Below are 24,699 nucleotides of genomic sequence, written 5' to 3'. Positions count from 1 at the left end.
GGTGTTATCTTTCATTTGATCTAGCAAACACCTGCTCAACACCCTCACCTAAGATACTCTTTATCATCCATGTAACAGATAAACTGAAATCCACAGAGATTAAGAAAACTGCTAGGGGAACTCAGCTGGGAGTGGGAGGTCTGAGCTAAGTGCTGCTGCTGCTGCTGCTAAGTCACTTCAGTTGTGTCCAACTCTGTGCGACCCCATAGACAGTAGCTCACCAGGCTCCCCCGTCCCTGGGATTTTCCAGGCAAGATCACTGGAGTGGGTTGCCATTTCCTTCTCCAATGCATGAAAGTGCAGGCCCCAGTAAATTCACCCCAGGGATCTGCGTATCATATGTGAGGTCCTCTAAGGCAGTGGGCATGGTGGTGTCATTTGGTGGACAGTAGAGAAGGATAGAACATGAGATAGGTGCCTCCTTGGCCCCTTGGTAGGCATTGGTAACTGATTCTACACTCACCCCTCAGATCAAAATGTCCCAACACCCCATACAGATCACATTCAGCCCTAAGATCTCCTGATTAATTAACTAATGATTTTCTACAAACTTCTACCTCAAAGGCAGAGTTAAGTTAACTATACTCTCCATTCATAGCCCGTTATTATAATTAGTCTTTGCCAGGCCCTATTCTTGGTTTCATTCATTCCTACATTCATTCATTCATTTCCTTTTATCACCGTAAGTATGTCAGTCACTAGTCACCAACTCTTTGTGACCCATGGACTGTAACCCACCAGACTCCTCTGTCTGTGGAATTCTCAACGCAAGCATACTGGAGTGGGTTGCCATTTCCTACTCTAGGGGATCTTCCCTCAGGGATCGAACCTGGATCTCCTGAGTTGCAGTCAGCTTCTTTACTGTCTGAGCCATCCCCATAGCCTATGTCCAAATGATAGTGTCTATCTTTCCATTTGCTGAGTTCTTAAAGGATGGGCAGTGTTGTTTCACATGTCTGTGGGTTTACATTTGCATAAATGGTGTTGTATCATACCTCCATGTTTCCTATTTTTCCCTTGGGCAAAATTTTTTGCTTTGTACTCCCTTATTGAAGGATAACATGCATACCGCAAAGTGTGGTCTCAAGTATAAAACTCAGTTTTTCATCTATGTGTACAACCTGTGTAACCACCACCTAGCTCAAAAGATAATACATTTGCAGCAGCCTAGAAAGGTTCCACTGTGCCCCATCCCAGTCAATAAACTCTTCCCTTCCCCCTTCTGCTGCCAGAAGTAACTGCTATTCCAGCTTCTGTCACCACCTGCTAGTTCAGCCTGTTCTTGAACTTCATCTAAATGGAACCACACAGTGGGGGCCTCTTTCATGTCTTGCTTCTTTCCCTCAACTTTTCTGGGAGACTCCTCCATGTGGTACAGGTAGCAGTCATGTGCTGTTTTTCATTGCTGTGTGACACAAAGTTTTTGAGATGTAACCACGTGGTTCTATGGGCATGCCGTCTGTAGCTTCTTGCTGCTGCTGCTGCTGCTTGGCACATCCATCTCGTTTCACCTTTCTACTCTCCCAGAGAGGGCCACTCTGGGTGCCTCAGGATCATCCTTGTCCATGTCCCTTTTGGAGCCATGTGAACGTTTCTCTGGGGTGAATAAGTAGGAGCGGAATTGCTGGCACAGGGTCTGGGCAGGCTGAAACTGACAAGGTCTATCAGAGCAGAAGGAGCCAGAAGAAGCAAGAGTTGCTCTAGGGATCCTCCTCTGACCCCAGTCTCCCCTCCCCCATCCCCCTTCAAGAAAACCTTTCAGCTCCTCCTCTACATCTTCTTGCAGGACCTAGCTAAGCATCTCACTTCCTGAGTATCGCTGCCTCCGTGGCAGCCCGCACCATCCTGCTGCATTATAACAAGACGATAATCAATGAACTGCTAACTCTATTGCAATAAAGGAGCGAGCCCAACCTTATATAATTCTTTTTAATTGTTTTCTCACATTACAAGGGGTTTTTTTTTGCTAAACTTATTCTGCCATAAGTTATGTCATTTAATTTCTCAAAGTGCTAATAATTTAATTGCTTCCTTCCTGCGCACAAAGTGCCTATACTGTCCTCCCTCCCCAGCGTGGAGATTATAAAACGGAGTTGGCAGGAATACCTAAGAGGGGAGTCTTTTTGGCGGCAGGATTTGATGGGAAGCAGCTTTCTCAGAAGTCAGTGTGTGGGACTGGGAACCTGGCTGTGGACTTCAAAGGGGCATGGGGCGCAGCCAAGCCCGCCCGCTCCGCTAGCTCCAGTGGGTTAATGATAATCACAGGGGAGGGGAGAAGGGGAAGGAGCTGAGATTAGAGGGTCGGCATGAGGTGGCCGTGTGCGTCCCTGTCCTGGAAGGCTGTCAGGGAAGCTGGGGACTGATTCACTGATTCCCTATGGCAGGAGGGACTGATTCACTGATTTTTTAAAGATTTTTTTTATATGCACCTTTCTTAAAGCCTTTATTGAATTTGTTACAATATTGCTTCTGTATTTTATGTCTTTTTGGTAGTGAGGCAGGTATGATCTTAGTTCCCACGACAGGCAGATTCTTTTGTGGGCAGATTCTTTACTGTCTGAGCCACCAGGGATGCCCCCTTTAGTTCCTGACCAAGGATCAAACCCACAGCCCCCTACCTTGGAAGGCAAAGTCTTAAGCACTGGACCACCAGGGAAGTCCCAGCAAGTGGGATTTAGATCAGACCCAGGGGTGGTCTTAACAGTCAGGACTCAAGATGCTGCCTGGACCCAAGGAAGGGTCCCAGTGTGACATCAGATGATAAGAACTAGCATTTGTGGAACGTTTAAGGACAATCTGACAATGTGCTCCCCTATAGCATCTCATTTTATCATCACACCAGCTCCCTGACGTCAGTACTCATTACTGTTGACTTACAGATGAGAAAATCGAGGGAAAGACAATCTCACTTGCTCAAGACCCTATAGATGGGTCATTTGTGGCAGAGCAAAAAGGGGCAGCCTCCTGAGCCTGTGGTTTCATCTGCCATGCAGTAATGCCTCTGCCATCTGTCTGACTGAATGGCATCACATCTTATGTGGCAAGACATGGGAGGTATAAGCCTCAGGACAGGATCACAAATGAGCTACTCTTGGTTTCTTTTGGCTGTGCTGAGTCTTCATTGCTTTGCACAGGTTTCCTCTAGTTGCGGCAAGTGGGGGCTACTCTCAGTTGCAGTGCACGGGCTTCTCATTGCAGAGACTTCTCTTGTTGCACAGGCTCTAGGCATGAGGACTTCAGTAATTGGAGCGCATGAACAGTTACGGCTCTCAGGCGCTACAGCCCAGGCTCAGTAGTTATGGCTCTGGGGCCCAGCTGCTCCTCAGTACAAATAATCTTCCCAGACTAGGGATTGAACCTGTGTCTTCTACACTGGCAGGTGGATTCTTATCCAATGGGGATAAGGGAAGTCCAGATGAGCTACTCTTGGGGGTCCCACTCTCCCTCTGCCCAAGTCAGAACTGCTTTAAGACTCAGAGTCCCCTCTAAACAACTCTAAGCTGGGGCTTCCCTGGTGGTCCAGTGGTTGAGAATCCACCTGCCAGTGCAGAAGACACAGGTTCAACTGTTGGTCTGGGAAGATCCCACTTACCTCGGAGCAACGAAGCCCATGTGCCACAACTACTGATCCTGTACCCTAGAGCCCAGGCTCCACAACAAGAGAAACCACAGCAACGAGAAACCCTTGAACCACAGTGAAGACCCAGCACAGCCAAAAATAAAATAAATTTTTTAAAAATAAAAGAAACTCTAAGGTTGTGCCCAAAACAGCTGGCACATTCTTTGGGTAATGTTTTTCTGGGGTCTGGAGAACTGGATAAAATAGAGGGAACAACTCAATCTATTGGGCCCAATTTCTAGCAGAAATCTTTTTCATCCTCCACCTCCCAGTCCCAACTTCAGTTTAGTCTTAGCAAGGGACTTCCCTGGTAACTCAAACGGTAAACAATCTGCCTCCAAAGAAAGAGACCTGGATTTGATCCCTGGGTCGGGAAGATCCCCTGGAGAAGGGAATGGCTACCCACTCCAGTATTCTTGCCTGGGAAATCCCATGGACAGAGGACCCTGGTGGGCTACAGTCTCTGGGATTGCAGAGTCGGACATGACTGAGCGACTTAACACTAATACCAAAATAAACAGTGCCAAAAAACATGTTCTTGAGAGTTCAGAGGCTAAGAAATGAGACAAGCCCCTGCCCCTGCACCTGGCCTGAGGAGCCCACCACCAAAGGATGGCTTATGGGGGAGGAGAGTGGGGAGTAGTATATATGCTCAATGCTTTTATGCAGAAGTCAGAAGGCTCCCTTTCACTGGAGTGAGACTAGGGTGAAGATCAGTCCTAGAGGTCTGATTTCTTCAAGTTAGTCTCTAATGCCATTTCCTCCATGAAATCTTTCATGCCACATTTATTCTCCCAGGGAGCCCAATACTCTCCCTCAATCCTCTCAACTCAAGTTGCAGAGAACTTTTATTAGAGTATAGTTGATTTACAATGTTGTGTTAGTTTCACGTGGGCAGCAAAGTGATTCAGTTATACATATACATACAACTATTCTCTTTCAGAGTCTTTTCCCATATAGGTTATTACAGAGTATTGAGTAGAGTTCCCTGTACTATACAGTAGGTCCTTATTGATGATCTATTCTATATAAAGTAGTATGTATATGTTAATCCCAACCTCCTAATTTACACCCCCCACCTTTCTCCATTTATTTTCTAAGTCTGTGAGTCTGTTTCTGTTTTGTAAATAAGTTCATTTGTATCATTTTCTAGATTCCACATATAAATTATATCATATATGTGTTTGTCTGGCTTACTTTACTTGTTATGACAATCTCTAGGTCCATCCATGTGGCTGCAAATGGCATTATTTCATTCTTTTTTATGACTGAGTAATATTCTATTGGGCTTCCCCGTTGGCTCAGTGGTAAAAAAATCTGCCTGCCAATGCAGGAGACATGTGTTTGATCCCTGGGTTGGGAAGATCCCCTGGAGGAGGAAATGGCAACCTACTCCAGTATTCTTGACTGGGAAATCTCATGGACAGAGGAATCTGGCAGGCTATAGTCCATGGGATCTTTAAGAGTCAGACACAAATGAGCTACTAACACATGCACACACACACACACACACACACACACACGCACACGCACACCACATCTTCTTTATCCATTCATCTGGAGGAGATGGACACTTAGGTTGCTTCTACTTCTTGGCTATTATAAATAATGCTGCATTGAACATTGGAGTTAATGTATCTTTTAAAATTATGGTTTTCTATGAATATATGCCCAGGACTGGGATTGCTGGATTATGTGGCTAATCTATTTTTAGTTTTTAAATATTTCTTTAGTTTTGGCTGCATTAGGTCTTATTTGCAGCATGTGGGCTCTTCATTGTGGCATGCCCTCAGGCTCCAGAATGCACAGGCTCAGTAGCCCCAGGCAGCATGTGAGATCTTAGTTCCCTGACCAGGGTTTGAACCTTCATCCCCCGCAGAGCAAGGCAGATCAACCACTGGACCACCAGGGAAGCTCCTATTTTTAGTTTTTTAAGGAAACTCCATACTGTTCTCCATAGTGACTATACCAGTTTACATTCCACAGAGAATTTTTTATTCAATGGATAAGACAAGGTCTCTCTCACAATGCCAGCCTTCCTTGATTTTGTATCAGAATCTTCCTTGGACTTGTCTTGGATCCACCCTCCATTGGATGAGAAGTTCCTTGAGGGCAGACTGGGTGCCTCACTCATTTTCTGGGCCCCTGTGATTCTCAGTCCAGCCCCTGGAACAGTTTGCTCAGACTGAATGGAAGATAGCTGCTTTGTGCATCCCTGGAACTGAGTTTGCAGCCAGAGGATGCTCTCCTGAGAGGCATGGAAGGACCAGAGCTTTGAAAACCATGGCCCATGGGCCAAGTTGAACCCAATGCTTGTTTTTATAAGGCCCATAAGCTCCAGAGGGTTTCTTACTTTTTCAATGATTGGAAAAAATCAAAAGAAAAACCAATATTTTGTATCATATGAAAACATAGGAAATTTAAATTTTAGTGTAAGTTTGATGAATAACTTGATTTGGACATGCGTGTGTTTAGTCGCTAAGTCTTGTCCATCTCCTGCACTGGCAGGCAGATTCTTTACCACTGAGCCACCTGGGAATGCTTATTTGTTTAGCTGTTGTCTATGGCTGTGCTGTCTATGTTGTCTATGGTTTTCTGCTGTGGTGGCAGAGCTGTGTAGTTCCAAGTGAGATGGTGTGACTCAGAAAGGTTACAATATTTACTCTCTGATCTTTTATAGTCTGCCAAGCTGTGCTCTAAAGTGTAAATACGAGATCTAATTCACCAATAGTAGGAGTACATGTGGCAAGTTGGGTTGCCAGGGAGGGAACCAAGTAGTTCTGGGCAAGTCAGGAGAAAAGGCAAACCACAACCTGTCTTCCCAGCTGGAACCCTGCCCAGGAGACTGAGAGGACCTTTGGGCTGTATCTTTCTGGCATCAGGAGAGCCAGGAGGTAGAGCAGAGAGTTAGACGACAAAGAGGCAGAGGCTTTGGGGTTTCCTTCCATGTGGCATAGCCATCTGGCTCCAGTTCCCTCTGCCTCCCAGAGCTGGATCCACACAAGGCGAAGAGGGGCTCCAAATACATCCTGCTCTCACTGTCCTGAAGGCTGGGTAAGAAATGACAGCTTCTCCCAGGGCAGAACTCGGCTGCAGTGCCACTGGGGTCAGCCCTTGTCTGCCCTCTACCACCTATGAAGAAAGGGTTCAACCAGCATGCTCTGTGCCCCCACCTTCCTTCTCCACCCCCATGGAGGAGGCTAGGCAGCCTGAGACACTTGGGAAACTTGCCCCAAGGAACAGCCAAGAATCAGATGGGCAGAAGACCCTGTGTCTGGGTGGCATTTCCTTCAGACCAAGATGGAAAGGGTCACTGTTGGGATCAACCCCAGGAGACCATCTTGAACAGCATCAACAGCAGCTCTTTTGAAAGCTCACACCTGCAGTGCTGGTCCAGTCCCTCCTGGTTCATTCATTCATTCAACACATATTCATGGGATTCCTTCTATGGGTTGAGTTTACGCTCTGGTAGAGAAGATTCTCTGCTATGGGGAGGATGTTATAAATCAAGGGAAAACACTTACTAGGTACCAGGCACTAATCAAAGCCTGTGTAAAAACAATTAATCCTCTCAAAAACGATGTGGGAAAGGAGAGGTACCATCATTAGCCCCCTACGCATGAATTCTGTTCCGAGAGCACGTTCATAAGTCCAATTTGTTCCTAAGTCCAACAAAGTTAGCCTAGGTACCCAAATAGCATAATTGGCTATCCAGTACTGTATTGCCATAAGTTTATACTTTTCCCACAAATAACACATAAAAAATCACACAATAATAAAGAAAACGTTTTAAATCTTAGAGTACAGTACCTCAAAAAGTACAGTAGTACAGTACAGCAGCTGGCATACAGGTGCTGGCGTCAGGTGAACAGGCAAGAAGAGTTACTGACTGGAGAGGAGGTGAGGGAGTTGGTAGACCTGAAGGATCGTCAGCAATAGGAGACGGAGGGCAAGTTGCAATTTCGCTCACAACTTATGTGATGGGACGTGCAAATGCACGTTCGCATCTTTGAAAGTTCTCAACTTGAAGCTTCATATGTAGGGCACTTATAGTACTATAGATGGGAACACACAGGCACAGTGAGAAGAGAGAACTTCTCTGGGAAGGGGCAGAGCCAGCCTATGAATCAGTCTTGTCTGATTTTGAAAGCCAAAGTCCTAACCACAGCCTGAACTTGGGTGTTCCAGTGAGAGAGAGAGAGAGAGAGAGGAGAGAGAGAGAGAGAGAGAGAGAGAGAGAGAGATGCGTTCTCCCTGGAAGGATCAAGGGAGACTTCTTGGAGGAGGTGGCATTGGATCTGGCACTGGAGGAGGTAGGATACGGGTATGGGGTTGGGAAAAGGGTATTCCAGGCTTTGGGGATATCAAGACCAATGGCAGGAGCCTGGGAAGCAAGAGGCTAAGTTAGAAGATTCTAGGATGGTGTGAAAGGGATCATGGAAAGCTTGAAAGCAGGGAAACTAAAACTCCTGAGATATTTGCCCTGGAATTTTTTCTTTGGAATCTTAGCTCTGCAATCCCAGGTCAGGTGTCTAAACTGGCTGTCCCCAGAGCTAAGTGAGAAATTCTAAGCCAGTGTGAGGGAAAGAGACGCTCCCATTGGCCCTGACCTTGTCCATGCCTACACAAGCCAGTGACCTTGGACCTGTTTCCCAGGGCTCAGGCCGGGTCTGGGCCACAGGGATTCTTCTGAAGGGAGCCTGAGCTTGCTTCCCCACTGAGATTTCAGATACTACATGTGAATTTTCCTTGGGAGACTCTCCTGGTGGTCCAGTGGTTGAGAATCCGCCTGACAATGCAGAGGACACAGGTTCTGTCCCTGATCCAGGAAGATTCTACATGCTGTGGAGCAACTAAGCCCATGCACCAAAACTGCTGAGCCTGGGTCCCTTGAGCCAGGACTACTGAAGCAACAGGAGAAGCCACCCAAATGAGAAGCCCACGCGCTGCAGTTAGAGAGGAACCACCACTCACCACAACTAGAGAAAGCCCGAGTGCAGCAGCAAAGACCCAGCACAGCCAAAAATAAATAATTAAAAGTTTTCCATAGGAGCATCACCGCTGGTACTATGGGAAGGAAGAATGCAGAAAATGGTTTTCATTGCAAGCACACCACTCGTGGCGTCTCCTTACCAGGCTGGATCCACTGTCCCCTTCTGGGATGGAGCAGGGGAATTTTTTCCTTGGGGAACCTAGGAGACCAAACTGGGAGATTTAGCAGCTGACACCCTGAAAGGATGAGCCTCAGGCATTCAAGTCGGGTCCCTGGCACCTACATCAATGCTCAGTAAGTAAGTGTGAAGGAAGGAAGCAGGTGAGTGGGTGCTGGGGGAAGGGGTTTGTTGCAGAACAGGCCTCTACCTGTCAGAGGCTTCCTGTCTAGTCGGGGAGGTGGGAGGGAGTTGGCCATGAAATATTATAATAATAACAACATTTTTCATAACTCAAGTTTGAGGCACCAAAGGCAACCTGGGGGAAGTATATGTCAACACAAAGTTGAGGGAGCTGGCTTCCCCAGCTCCAATCTGAAGAGGCTCCGCTCAGCAGTGGTTTTCCCTGGAAGTCCTTCTAAGCGGGATCCCTCTCACCCAGTCTGGCATCTCAGTTCCTCACTTGGTCTCTGCTGCTCTCTGCCGAGGATAGAGACTCCAGAATCACACTGATATATGTGTGTGTCCTCCCTGGGGCAGAGAGAGGGGGCCTGGGTGACTTTGCAACCTTCCCACTCAGGAGTTGTGAAGCTTACTTTCTCTGTTCAGACAGTGGGGAGGGACTTGGGCTTTTTGTTTTTTTAAGACATTATTCTAATTGCTTTCAAAGTGGTTTTTAAAAAATATATTTGTTGTTCATTTGCTGAGTCGTGTGCAAATTTTTGTGACCCCATGGACAACAGCAGGCCAGGCTTTACTATCTCCTGGAGTTTGCTCAAAGTCATGCCCATTGAGTTGGTGATGCCATCTGACCATCTCATCCTCTGTCACCCCTTTCTTCTCCTGCCCTCAATCTTTCCCAGCATCAGAGTCTTTTCCAACGAATCAGGTCTTTTCCCCTGGAGAAGGGAACGGTTACTTACTCCAGTGTTCTTGCCTGGAGAATCCCACAGAGAAACCTAGTGGGCTACTGTCCATAGGGTCACAGAGTTGGACAGTACTGAGCAACTAACACTTTATGTATGTATGTGAAATGTTTCTGTACATTTTCATGCCACAATCAGGGGATTCAGAGAGGTTAAGTAACTTGCCCAAGGTCACACAGCCAGGAACAGTAGTTGGAGCCTGAATCCCTCCGATTCTGTGTCTCATGCTATTTCATTGGACAAATGTTCACACCTTGGTTTGCTGACTGCCACTTCAGGACATCCTGTTTTATATATATATATATATATATATATATATATATACATATACATATATATATATATATGGTTGCATATATATATAATTCAGTATATATATAATATATATGCATATATATATGGTTGCACTGGGTCTTAGTTGTGGCGCATGGGTTCTTTAGTCTTCATTGCAGCGTGCAAGACCTTTAGTTGCGGCATGTGGGATCTAGTTCCCTGAGCAGGGATCAAACCTAAGTCGCCTCCATCGGGAGCATGGAGTTTTAGCCACTGGACCATCAGGGAAGTCTTGGGAGTTGTGCTTTGGGCTCAAAACCCAGTTGCTGCAACTGCATGTGAAGGGAGAAACATGGCAGCCCTGAGCCACAGTCATGGTGCCTTTTCCCGGGGGCCCTGGTAGGAGGGTATCTGCCCATGCCCTCCAAGTCACCTGTTTTTCTGTCGCTAGGGTAACAGTGGTGGCTCTGGTCTACCCCTCTTTCCTGGTCCCTTCAGAATTTCAAACTCTGGAAACCCTAAGCTCTGACCCTGCCATATCAGTCTTCCAAGGCAGGGAAGGAGGACCATGAGAATAATCTCTGTGCAACTTTATACTACTGAGTCTCACCCATCTCTACATTTTCATGCCACAATCAGGGGATTCAGAGAGGTTAAGTAACTTGCCCAAGGTCACATAGCCAGGAACAGTAGTTGGAGCCTGAATCCCTCCGATTCTCTGTCTCATGCTATTTCATTGGACAAATGTTCACACCTTGGTTTGCTGACTGCCACTTCAGGACATCCTCTGCTACCTGATATCTGGGATGGAGTCAGGGTGGGGACAGGTGTCAATTTGTGTGGAGCCCCAGAGGCCCTGCCTTCCAGAGGAAACACCAGACTAAAGGAAACAGCAAACAGATGCTACATCTGAGGTTCCAAATTTGGAGAAATAACAGCATCTCTGGGGTTGAGGTGGGAGGGTGTTGTGGAATGCAATTGATTAATGAATGAACCCATTTTTTTCATTTATTGAGCAACTGCTACATGCCAGGAGCTATACTAGGAGATGGGAGTACATCGTAAATGACAGCCCAAAATAACAGCAAACCTTTCTTTCAGCCCTCACCATGTCCAGGTCAACCATTTAACATGTGTTACTCAGTTATTTCATATCACACACCTGTGGGGCTCAGAGGAGTTAGGTAACTTTTCCGAAGTCACAGAGCTAGAAAGTTCCAAGGGGAGAGAGCTGAGCAAACTCATGCCAGCAATGCAGGAGACCAGGTATCCCTCCAGGAGAGGCCTACTCTCAATGTCCTGTCCAACTTGAGAAGGGGCTCTGCTGGGTTAAGTGTTGTTCAGTCGCTAAGTTCTGTCCGACTTTTTGAAACTCCATGAACTGCAGCTTACCAGGCTTCCCTGTCCTTCACTATCACCCACAGTTTGCTCAAACTCATGTCCACTGAGACAGTGATGCCACCCAACCATTTCATCTTCTGTTGCCCCGTTTTCCTCCTGCCCTCAATCTTCCCCAGCATCTGGGTCTTTTCCAGTGAGTCAGCTCTTTCCATCAGGTGGCCAAAGTATTAGAGCTCCAGCTTCAGCATCAGTAGTCCTTCCAGTGGATATTCAAGGTTGATTTCCTTCCTTTAGTATTGACTGGTTGGATCTCCTTGCAGTCCAAGGGACTCTCAAGAGTCTTCTCTAGCACCACAATCGAAAAGCATCAATTCTTCGGTGCTCAGGCTTCTTTATAGTCCAACTCTCACAAGTGTACATGACTACTGAAAAAAAACCATAGCTTTGACTATATGGACTTTGTCAGCAAGTGATCTCTGCTTTTTAAGATGCTGTTTAGGTTTGTCATAGCTTTCCTTCCAAGGATCAAGCATCTTTTAACTTCATGGCTGCAGTCATTATCCGCAGTGATTTTAGATCCCAAGAAAATAGTCTGTCATTGTTTCCATTGTTTTCCATCTATTTGCCATGAAGTGATGGGACCGGCAACGCCAAAGAATGCTGAAACTATTGCACAATTGCACTCATCTCACATGCTAGTAAAGTAATGCTGAAAATTCTCCAAGCCAGGCTTCAACAATACGTGAACCGTGAAATTCCAGATGTTCAAGTTGGTTTTAGGAAAGGCAGAGGAACCAGAGATCAAATTGCCAACATTCATTGGATCATCAAAAAAGCAAGAGAGTTCTAGAAAAACATCTATTTCTGCTTTATTAATTATGCCAAAGCCTTTAACTGTATGGATCACAATAAACCGTGGAAAATTCTGAAAGAGATGGGAATACCAGATCACCTGACCTGCCTCTTGAGAAATCTGTATGCAGGTTAGGAAGCAACAGTTAGAACTGGACATGGAACAGACTGGTTCCAAATAGGAAAAGGAGTACGTCAAGGCTGTATATTGTCACCCTGCTTATTTAACTTATACGTGGAGTACATCATGAGAAATGCTGGGTTGGATGAAGCACAAGCTGGAATCAAGGCCGCCAGGAGAAATATCAATAACCTCAGATTTGCAGATGACACTACCCTTATAGCAGAAAGTGAAGAACTAAAGAGCCTCTTGATGAAAGTGAAAGAGGAGAGTAAAAAAGTTGGCTTAAAGCTCAACGTTCAGAAAACGAAGATCATGGCATCTGGTCCCATCACTTCATGGCAAATAGATAGCGAAACAGTGGAAAGAGTGGCAGACTTTATTTTGGGGGGCTCGAAAATCACTGCAGATAATGACTGCAGCCATGAAATTAAAAGACGCTGACTTCTTGGAAGGAAAGTTATGACCAATCTAGACAGCATATTAAAAAGCCGAGACATTACTTTGCCAACAAAGGTCTGTCTAGTCAAGGTTATGGTTTTTCCAGTAGTCATGTATGGATGTGAGAGTTGGACTATAAAGAAAGCTGAGCGCCAAAGAATTGATGCTTTTGAACTGTGGTGTTGGAGAAGACTCTTGAGAGTCCCTTGGACTACAAGGAGATCCAACCAGTCCATTCTAAAGGAAATCAGTTCTGAATATTCATTGGAGGGACTGATGTTGAAGCTGAAACTCCAGTACTTTGGCCACCTGATGCAAAGAACTGACTCATTTGAAAAGACCCTGATACTGGGAAAGATTGAAGGCGGGAGGAGAAGGGGACGACAGAGGATGAGGTAGTTGGATGGCATCACCGACTCAATGGACATGAGTTTGAGTAAACTCCGGGAATTGATGATGAACAGGGAGGGCTTGCATGCTGCAGTCCATGGGGTCACAAAGAGTCGGAAACGACTGAGCAATTGAATTGAACTGAACTGAACTGAACTGATGGGACCCGATGCTATGATCTTAGTTTTTTGAATGTTGAGTTTTAAGCCAGCTTTTTCTCTGTCCTCTTTCACCTTCATCAAAAGGCTCTTTAGTTCCTTTTCAATTTCTGCCATTAGAGAAGGATTATTTGCATATCTGAGGTTGTTGATATCTCTCCTGCCTGGCAATCTGAATTCCAGCTTGTGAGTCATCCAGTCCAGCATTTCACATGATGTACTCTGCATATAAGTTAAATAAGCAGGGCGACAATATGCAGTCTTGACATACTCCTTTCTCAATTTTGAACCAGTCCGTTGTTTCATTCCCTGGTCAACTGTTTCTTCTTGTTCTGCACACAGGTTTCTCAGGAGACAGGTAATGTAGTCTGGTATTCCCATTTCTTTAAGAATTTTCCACAGTTTGTTGTGATCTACCCAGTCAAAGGGTTTAACATGGTCAATGAAGGAGAAGTAGATGTTTATTTTTTAATTCCCTTGCCTTTTCTATGATCCAGCAGATGTTGGTAATTTGTTGGGAAAATGAGGAGGAAACACTTCATCTGGGCCTTGTGAGATTTCACCTGTAGATGAACAAATTTCATCTGCAGACGAACATCTGTTGATGAACATCTGTTGATGAACATCTGTGGAAGTACAGATGAATCTGTGCTTCTTTCAGGCTGAAGAAGTAGCATTTGAAAAGGGGCAGAAACCCAACAGGAAACATGTGCCTCAGAATGGTGATGAGCTTGGTATAAAGTAAGGGACTGAAGGCTTCCCTGGTGGCTCAGTGGTAAAGAATCTGCCTGCCAGTGCAGGAGACATGGGTCCAATCCCTGGCCTGGGAAGATCCCACACGCTGCAGAGCACTAAGCAGGCGCATCACCGTTGGTGGGCTTGTGCTCTAGAGCCTGGGAGCTTCAACTACTGAGCCCACATGCCCTAGAGCCCATGCTCTGCAATAAGAGAAGGCACCACAATGAGAAGCCCATGCACTGCAGTGAAGAATAGCCCCTGCTTGTCCCACCTAGAGAAAAGCCCAACAGCAGGAAGACCCAAAACAGCCTAAGTAAATAAACAAAAAATTTTAAAACAGCATCTTCTTATTAAAAAAAAAAAAAAAAAAGCATGGGGCTGGGGAGTGTGAACACTTTGAAGACCATGTTTGGGAGCTGGGATTGTATCCTGCAGACAATGGGGAGTCATAGGGTAGGGGTGGGATGGAGGGACTCCTCATTCTGAAGAAATTACTGCAGCTTTCTGATTTCTTGGAAGTGAGAAATTAAGCAATGACTTATGTACCTACACACACATGGACCCATAATCCCCCTTCCTGCTTCTTAATTAGATCCCCACTTTTCTGTCAAATAAGGCAGAACACCTTGTCCCCAGAAGCATAGCATCTCAACAGCCACTGCAGACTAGACCCATGCCATGCCATGCTCAGTGGCATCCAACTCTGTAACACTGTAGCCCACCAGGCTCCTCTGTCCAAGGGAGTCTCCAGACAAGAATACTGGAGTGGGTTGCCATACCCTCCTCCAGGGGATCTGCCCGACCCAGGGACCAAAGTCTAGACCCTGGGGACCTCAAATCCTCTCTCCATAGACTTGAAATGAGCCTGGCCACCAATATCCAGTAAATGAGAAAGGTCAGTTTGCCTGTGAGCAGGCAAATCCAAATCCATGGCCAACCAGCTATGGAGGCTTCCCCAGGACAGCAGCCTGGAGGAGATGGAGGGAAGGTGAGGGAGTAGTCAGGAGGACTGAAAAGAGCGGCAGCCCATCCTCACCTCACCTGGTTTCTCCTTTTCAGCCTGGCAGCGTCCCTGCCTGATCTCCCTGAGAGGAGTTTTCAGGTTACTGGGACTCAGCCTCCTCCCTTCCATGGGGGGCCACTGACCCCATAGCTAGCCCAACTCTGCGCAGAAAATCTGATGCCCCCCATCCAAACATCAGCCCAGACACCGAGAGCTAGAGAGGCCTAAGTGGAGGAGGCTATAAAGTCTGGATACACTGGGGAAAGGAGGCAGCCAGAGACACCTTGCAGATACATTTACAGAGAGACTGAAATGGGGCTTGTCCCTGTTAACTTGGCATTTTCTACCCATTATCTTTAGTCCTGAGCCAAAAGTGAAAGCTGTGTCTCAGTTGTGTCTCACTGTTTGCAAGTCCACAGACTGTAGCCCACCAGGCTCCTCTGTCCGTGGAATTCTCCAGACAAGATTACTGGAGTGAGTAGCCATTCCCTTCTCTAGGGGATCTTCCTGACCCAGGGATCGAACTCGGGTCTCCTACATTTCAGGCGGATTCTTTACCATCTGAACCATCAGTGAAGCCCACTCAGTTTGTTCTAGTTTGTTAACTGTATGGGAGGTGGGCGAGAGGGACACAATCATCTTAATAGTACATAGAACAACCTCTAGGAGTCCTAGTTCGCAGCAGCAGCAGGAGTTCTAGTCCAGCTTACTGAATTACTTGCTCTCTGGTTAGTCCTGGCTCTGTCAGGATGAAGTTTCTTTGGCTCCTGATATTAGTCATGTCCAGTTTGTGTGAACAAAGGAGAGGAGATTCAGCATGCGTGCAGGCTCTGCAACTGCTGTGTATATGTGTACTGCTTGTCTCGCCAAGAATGCCCAAGAAATTGAACATCTCAGCTGCCTCTACCAATACAAAATGGGTTGCCAGAGGAGAGATGATAAAATTTTGCCAGAGCCTTATACGACTTTTAAATTTTGTACCAAATGCATGTCTTACCTATTCAGATCAATAATGGTTTGGAACATTTACCAACCTTGTTTTAAGCCAGTATTAAGTATTAGTATTAGTCGCTCAGTCGTGTCCAACTTTTTGCGACCCCATGGACTGTAGCCCTCCAGGCTCCTCCGTCCATGGGATTCTCTAGGCAAAAATACTGGAGTGGGTTGCCATTTCCTCCTCCAGGGGACCATCCCAACTGTACATAAAGGAGACTTCATTAATGTGCATTAGAGGATACCCCAGGTTAACTGTCACAGAAAACTGTCTCTTGAGCCTTTAAATTTTATACCAATTCTACACCTCTGGTTGGCCAACTTGTTTTAAGCAAAATCAACATAAAAAGTCAATTCAATAGCTTCTGCTTTCAACTCTGCAGACACAGTTGGGACCAAAAAAAAAAAAAAAAAAAAGGTCTGGTTACTACCTTCAAGAAGCAGAGAGAAAATTACAGAGAACCAAACACAATTTAAAATCACTCCAAATGATTCTGAGAATAAGGATCCAGCCTGGGAAGCCAGGAAAGTCAGAGATCAGAAGAACTGGGTAGAAAAGTGATCTGTACCATCTGGGAAGGCATGGGAGGAGTTCCAGAGGCCAAGCCCCACCCAGCAGCAGTTTGCAAGGGGTGGGGCGGGGCGGGGGAGGAGGGTTTCGGACAGAAAATTTTAAAGAGAGAGAGAAGCACAGCAAGAAGAGTCCTGCCCTTGAGATACACCAGTCAGTTAAGTAGGGAAAGAAGGTGGGACCGTGAAGAACCTGCCCTTCACATATCACTGGAACTTCAGGGGTCCCTTCCCCAATCAAGACTCAGTTTCTTTGTCTATAAAATGAAAGGTTTGGCCCAGAAAGATCTCCAGGTGCCTCCCAGCTCTAATATTCTCTGATTTGATGGCTGCAGCCTTCTGCAAATGTGCATAAAATAGATTAGTTTTAGCAGTAGTAAAAACAAAACTGAAAATCAGATTTATCATTTTAATTAAATATACTTTACATTCTCAATTTCTAGGGAGCAAAATGCTTCCCCCCACCATGAGTTTTCCCTTTGTGGGAGACATTCGTGTCTGATGTGCAATTTAAGAAAATACTGAACAACCCCCTAAGAAGATACACAATTTAAAAGACCCTAACAGGTAATAACAAGAAAATGGGACTTGTAGGGGGAAAAAGAACATAAGAAAGAAACGACAGGGAAGGAAGGGTCAGCTGGGTCAGGATATCAGAGGACTGGGGATCAGGGTGGTAAGAACAATATGCTTTTGTCTCTACCTGGCTCTCAGATAAGGATGCTCCTAGAGCTGAATGGAGCGCTAACAGAGAATCAGGAAGTGGGAGTCTGGTCCATTCTCCCATCCCCCCACCTCCACCCTCAGGTGACAGAGGCAGATTGATGTCTCAACTTTAGAGTACTCAACTATAAAATGGAACTAAAAAGACTTACTTCGAAGAATACTGGGGAAAAGGAATTGGATAACCTATCTGAAAAGGCTTAGGAAAACAATAAAATGCAAAGCACACAAGCACACGTGAAAACTCCACATTTTGGAAACTCAAACTGGGATCCAGAACACCTGGGTCCCATCCAGAATACCTGGGAGAGGTATTGTGTCCTCTCAGCATGCATTCCCCTAACATCTTTCTTTTCTGCCATCCTCTCTCCACCCAGGTGTTTGGTCCCCACGGAGTGAAAAGAAGGCAGCGCCTTTGCCAGAACGAAGCATCATTTCCTGGGTTATGGGTTCCAGGTTCCATGGCCCCAGATGGTAAATCAACCAACCATGGCTGCAAATTACCAGCTAAATCTGGGCTGGGGTCGCCAGCCAGGACAGCTGAGAATCAACAGGAGAAACAAATCTATAGCAGCAGTCCCCCGAGTTGCAGAGAAGCCCTTATGATGCCTCAGGGGGACTCAGGGGCGTGGGGTAACAAAAGAGTTTCTAATTTGGGGGGAAAAAAAACACTTGGAAATAAAATCACGAATTCCCCCACCACCACCACCACCACCACCACTCTTTCCTCCAAAAAGAGTCCAGGGGAAGCCAAGCATCCAGGCTTCAGCCCGCTGTGAGTTCCCTGCCACTGCCTTAGTGAGCTGGGGCATCCACTCAGTGGTCCATTATTCGAGATGACAAGAGCAAATATAGACACTCTCAGAGAACTGAGGAGAGACTAAGTGGAATAAATGGCATTTAATCTGTAAAGAGAGAAATTGCCTCCCCTTGGCAGCGCCCCGCCCAGCGGGAGCTATGGCCCCTCATAATTCAAATCCTCACTTAATTAAAAAGGGAAAAGAATCATCATGGATTCTGCCCAACTGGCACCTACTCCTCTCTCATCCTTCAGACTGCTGACATTTGTCCGTTTGTCTATCTTTGACAGAAAGGGAAAAATTTCAAAAGGGGAAGAAAAAAAAAGATACTGTTAGATCCTGCAGTTTTCAGAGATGGCTCCTTCCTGAGCAGGGCTGCCTTGTCTAAATACCAAGGGTTGAATCCTAAACTAATAGGGGAGGGACTTCCCTGGCGGTCCAGTGGTTAAGACTCTGTGCTTCCACTGCAGGGGGGCTGAGTTTGATCCCTGGGAATTAAGGTCTCGCATGCTACACAGGGCAGCCAATAAATAAATATATAAACTAATTTTATTAGCGGAAGAGACAGAGCAAGACAAAGAAGACTTGGCTTTTACATAGGAGAGTCCTGAGTGGCTGTAGCAGCAAAGAGGAAAAGCTGAAGTCAACAGCACCTTCTGAAAAGAAAAATGACTTTCCTCAGGGACACCCTTTGACCTCCTAGACTCTTCCCACCACTAGGCTCAAATTTTCTCCCCAGACAATATAACAGATGAAAGGAGGACAGATTTATTTAGCCTTGTTTACAAATACTGAAATGTTCCTCATAGGGTATCTGACCAGTTCTTACATAGCTCTCCAAAAGGTGACTTCCCGGGGGCGGGGGCAGTCCTAAAAATCAACCCTTTTCAGGGACTAGCTTGGCCCCATGGAGGTCACTGTGTCCGTCCCTCTACTCCTGAGAATCACTCTGGGTGGGCTGAGGCGGGGGGCAGATGAGGGAGAAGAACCTCCCACCTCAGATTCCTGACTGTGGACTCTAGCTGCTGCACAAGATCTCACGAGAGTCAGGCTGTGGTTACCACCTCCTCCTTTTTCTCCCAAGGTTCCCAAGTACATTCCATCCCTGCAACATCCAAGAGAAAGAGAGGTCCGTTTCTGCCCACAGCTTCATCTTTAGGACTTTTCTCCTGGGACAGCTCTCCTCTACCAGGGTGCCCTCTGGGGTTGCTCAAGAGATCCGTTTTACCTCTACCTTTCCTCTAGCCAGCCCACGTGCTCCCAGCCAGCTGTCCGCAGGGAGAGACTCTCCCTTTCCTGCGGGGTCGGGGGAGTGGCAGGTGGGGGGTGGAGGGGTGTGTCATCTCAAGAGGGTTCTCCAGCTAAGTGGAAGATAGAAAGGAACAAGGGAAGCAATTGCCTCACTCCCTCCCAAGCAGAGTTTCCAAAAGTGCTGCCTTTTCAACCACTTTTAAGATCACATAAATTGACAAGATGTTTGTGAAGATAAGGGCTTCCTGGTGGCTCAGAGGTTAAAGTGTCTGCCTGAAATGCGGGAGACCCGGGTTCAATCTCTGAGTCAGGAAGATCCCCTGGAGAAGGAAATGGCAACCCCCTCAAGTATTCTTGCCTGGAGAATTCTCCCCATGGATGGAGCAGCCTGGTAGGCTACAGTCCACGGGGTTGCAAAGAGTCGGACATGACTGAGTGACTTCACTTTCACTTTGTGAAGATATCTAGGATGAAAGGCATTAGGGCAGTGGTTCTTAACCTGGGGGAGGTGGGGGATCACACACTCGTCTGTGATGGCTCTGATAAAACCTCTGGACCTCTCATCAGCAAAACACATAGCTGCAGACAGTTTCAGGGTGTAGTGTATCCATGGACACTAGGCTCAGAACCCCTGCAGTATAGAGGAAGTATTATGAGAAAGTCAGACTGTGAGACAAGGACAGTCCAAGAGTCCAAAGTGAAGTCCAAAAGTGGCACTTTCTTTTTTCTGACCCATCAGCCCATAGTGCTCATGCTAAGTCACTTCAGTTGTAGTGAACTCTTTGCAACCCCATGGACTGTATAGCTCGCCAGGCTCCTCTGTCCATGGGATTCTCCAGGCAAGAAATGGAGTGGATAGCCATTCCCTTTTCCAGGGGAACTTCCCAGTCCAGGGATCGAATCCACATCTTATGTCTCTTGCACTGGAAGCAGATTCTTTACCACTAGGGCCACCTGGAAAGCCACCAGCCCATGGGAAAGACCCCATGCTCCCCCAACTCCAGAGCCAGACCCTATTCTCTGATTCATTCCCTTTGGTGACATCTCCAGTTTGGAAGACACTAAAGGGCTTCCCTGGTGGCACAGATGATAAAGAATCTGCCTTCAATGCAGGAGACCCAGGCTCAATTTCTAGATTGGGAAGATCCCCTGGAGAAGGGAATGGCTACCCTCTCCAGTATTCTTGCCTAGAAAATTCCATAGACAGAGGAGTTCGGCCAGCTACAGCTCATGGGGTCGCAAAGAGCCGGACATCACTGAGCGACTAACACACACACATACATAAAGGGACAACACGTTACCACTTGACCCTGTTTATCTCATCCATCTGGCCTTACTGTTAAGCTGGGTTACCCTCTCAGCTCCCTGCTTTAAGCCCCTGAAACTCTCAGCTCTTTCACACAGCAAGGAAGCCAGGGCTCTGGAGAAATTTCTGTCCCTCAATCAGTTAGACTGGGTAGGTCACTCAGCATCCTATACTCTGAAAGGCCATCTGGGGGACCCTGCTTCTCTGATGGCTCCTGGGCCTCCTGGTCTAATCTAAGTGTCTCTCACTCCTCATCCCAGTGCTCCAAACTTTCAGCTCTCAGGTAAGTACCAGGTTGCCTTTATTAAATGTCTGCATATCTAAAATCCTCATTTACATTTTATATCTTATATTCCTGGGAAACAAGTCGGAGTCCAGCCCCATTGTTCTAGAGAAGGAAGCATTTACCTGCACAGCCCCCACCAAAGGTATAATGGGGGGTGTAAGGAGGTATGTTGTGTGTTGTTCAGTCACTCAGTTGTGTCTCACTCTTTGCAACCCCATGAACTGTAGCACACCAGACTTCCCTGTCCTTCACTGTCTCCTGGATGTTGTGTGTGTCCTCCATGAAGCTGTGTGTCCAGGAGGGGACTGTGAGCTTCCTTCATTTGCGTATGTCCATGTATACTCTGTGGCTCAGGCATGTCCTCCACCTGTTCCGTTGTATGTTCACTCAAAACGTAGTCTTTGGGCCCATGAGTCTGTTTGGAATGTCCTCAAGTCTGCTGAGCAGATCCTTGAGGGTAGATGTGCTTCTAAGGCCTCAGTTTCCCTATTTGTAAAATGAAGGTGCCCCTTCACAGGACTGCTGTGAAGGTTTCAGGAGTAAATACAGGTCAAGTGTTTGCAGCAGGTCATGGCATATGGATGTGCTCAGTACATGTTATTGCTGTTGTTCAGTCGCTCAGTCATGTCTGAATCTTTACAACCCCATAGACTGCAACAAGCCAGGCTTTCCTGTTCTTCACCGTCTTCCAGGGTTTGCTCAGACTCATGTCCATTGAGTCAGTGATGTCATCCTACCATCTCGGCCTCTGTCAACCCCTTTTCCTCCTGCCTTCAATCTTTCCCAGCATCAGGGTCTTTTCTAATGAGTCGGCTCTTCACAATTAGCCAAAGTATTGGAGCTTAAGCTTCAGCATCAGTTCTTCCAATGAATATTCAGGATTGATTTTCTTTAGGATTGACTGGTTGGTCTCCTCGCTGTCCAAGGGATTCTCAAAAAAGTATCCTCCAACACCATAGTTTAAAAGCATCAATTCTTCAGTGTTCAGTCTTCTTTATAATCCAACTCTCACATCCATACATAACTACTGCATAAACCAAATACGTATAGCTTTGACTATATGGACCTTTGTCAGCAAAGTGATGTCTCTACTTTTTAATACACTGTCTAGGTTTGTCATAGATTTTCTTCCAAGGAGCAAGCATCTTTTAATTTTGTGGCTGCAGTCACCATCTGCAGTGAATCTGGAGCCCAAGAAAATAAAGTCTGTCACTGTTTCCATTGTTTCCCTATCTATTTGCCATGAAGTGATGGGACCAGATGCTATGATCTTCATTTTTTGAATGCTGAGTTTCAAGCCAGCTTTTTCACCCTCCTCTTTCACCTTAAGAAGCTCTTTAGTTCCTCTTCACTTTCTGCCATCAGGGTGGTATCACCTGCATATCTAAGGTTATTGATATTTCTCCCAGCAATCTTGATTCCCACCTATGGTTCATCCAGGCCAGCATTTCACATGATGTACTCTGCATGTAAGTTAAATAAGCAGGGTGACAATAAACAGCCTTGATGTATTCCTTTCCTAATTTTGAACAAGTCTGTTGTTCCATGTCCGATTCTAACTGTTGCTTCTTGACTTGCAAACAGGTTTCTCAGGAGGCAGGTAAGGTGGTCTGGTATTCCCATCTCTTTAAGAATTTTCCACAGTGTATTGTAGAAATGTTAATAAAAATATAATTATTATTATTATTATTTGGCTGAACCTCATTGCACGTGGGATCTTATTTTCCTAACCAGAGATCGAACATATGTGCCCTACTTTGAAAGCAGGGTCTTTAACCACTGGACTGCCAGGGAAGTCTTTAAATGTTGGTTATTGTGATAAGACTTCCAACAGAAACTTCCAGCCCCTCTCTTCCTTCCTCTCCCCAACTATCTCAAGCCCTGGAAGAGGCTCAAATGTTTCCTCTGGAGGTGTCACTGCTCTGAGCCTGGATGTTGAATCAGAGGCCATTGGAAACAGCAGCAGTATCTTCTTCCATTCAGCCAGCACTCTGAGCCAGAGCCAGCGAGGGAGGGCCCCTCAGCCATAACCCTGGATGAGGAACGGAGAGGAGGCACTTACTGTCCAGGGAGACTGGGGCCCTCCAGAGAAATGGAAAAACTCAGAAACATTGGGCATCCTTAAGAGATCCTGGGACTGGAGAGTTCTGTCCAGGATCTGACAGAATCTTCTTCATTGTCATGGAAACTACATCACAGCTGCCTTCCTGGAAGAACCCTCCGTCCTCCTCCCCCACTTCTCTTGACTCAGCGGCATAAGCTCCTCCCTAAACTGGTCCCATCCAGCTTAAAGTTGGGATTTGCTTGGGCTTGTCCCTCCTTTCTTGGGCAGGGTTTCTGCTAAGCTCGATTAGTTTGGTCTTTATTGTATTAATACTACCTACTCACTGAACAAGTATTTCCTGGGACCCTTATAAGCATGAAGTAGGCTTATGGGGAAAGATTTAAAGAGGCAAATCAAATGAGATCTTCTCCAGGCCCTGGAGAACTCTCCATACAGTCGATGACCATGTAGCAGAAAAAGATTTCAACAATAGAGATATAGGCAGGAACGTTGTAGTGTCTTTAAGGAACTGATTAGGGCTCTCTGGAAGGCTTCCTGGAGAAGAGAGGCAGTAGGCATGAGACTTAAACGTTTCAGCTGAAAAGAGAGAAGTGAGGACTTTGCCAGTGGTCCAGTGGCTAAGACTCCATGCTCCCAATGCAGGGCACCTTGGTTGGATCCCTGGTCAGGGAACTAGATCTGCAACTAAAAATCCCACATGCCTGCAACTAAGATCCAAGACAGCCAAATAAAGAAATAATTTATTTTAAAAAGAGAGAAGGAAGTTTATTTTCATTTGCCCGGGACGATCTCCTGAAATGAGCCCTAAACAGGTGCTAGAGGTTTGGTGTTCTAGTCCCAGTTCTGACCCTGACAACAGCCTTCATGTATCATTTCCTTCTTTGAAGTTCCACAGCCACATCTTGAAAGGGGGGGGGTGGGGTGGGGTGTTAGATTAGATGAATTTTGAAACCAAGCCTGAGGTTTGGTCAGTCTCTAGAGTTTATCACAAACAGGTAGGAAACAAAATCAGTATCTCCTCAAAGGAACGCATCGACTCTAGACTCAGATTGTCACAGAAAAAAAAAAAAAAAAAGACCTGGGGCACTTCAAGTTCTATGTGCCCCCGTGGCTCTAGCCTAAGCAGCCCAGCTCCCATCAAGTGTTTGTCTTGGTCACAGCTTCCTGTGTGGCACCCAGCACTGTGTCTGGCACAATAAATGTTTATCAAATGAATTACTAAATGAATGAGGTGACAAACACAGTGAGAAGCTTGTTGGCTAGAACGGAACGCAGTCCTGCTCTCAGATCATCAGCTCTCTGGGTTTTTGCTCCCTAATACCCTGTGTTTGCTTTCAGGATAAGAGGAAAGATAGCAGAGAGAGAAATGCATTTTCAGAGGTCCAAGCCGGGCCTCTAGTTTCTGCTTCAATCAATAGAAAGTGGGTCAGAACAGCTTTGAGAGAACAGACCCTTGAGGAAAAGCCTGGATTCCGTGCCAGCTTACATTTATTGAGCGCCTACTGTGTATCAGTTGTCACATAACTTTAATTCACTTAATTGTGGCCTCAAAGGGCTATACCGGAAAATGTAGATGGTCGGGGGCTGCAAACTCCAGACGCCCCGAGTGGCCAAGCCACCGCCCCTCTCTGAGTTTTCATTTTCAGTCTCTGTAAAATGGAAACAATAGAACCCCTTCGCCAGCTTATGGGAA

At 46.3% G+C, this 24,699-nt stretch overlaps 1 long non-coding RNA gene across 1 annotated transcript in view; it reads right to left on the bottom strand.

Annotated features, from left to right (window-relative positions):
* Positions 1–24,699, bottom strand: part of LOC121820625 (uncharacterized) — a 33,021-nt gene that overhangs the window by 6,351 nt on the left and 1,971 nt on the right. The window lies entirely within an intron of this gene.

Source organism: Ovis aries, chromosome 11, assembly GCF_016772045.2.
Source record: "Ovis aries strain OAR_USU_Benz2616 breed Rambouillet chromosome 11, ARS-UI_Ramb_v3.0, whole genome shotgun sequence".
In the NCBI taxonomy this organism is placed as follows: Eukaryota; Metazoa; Chordata; class Mammalia; order Artiodactyla; family Bovidae; genus Ovis; species Ovis aries.
Note: the sequence above shows the minus strand (reverse complement) of the source record. Positions and strands in the feature narration are given on the sequence as shown.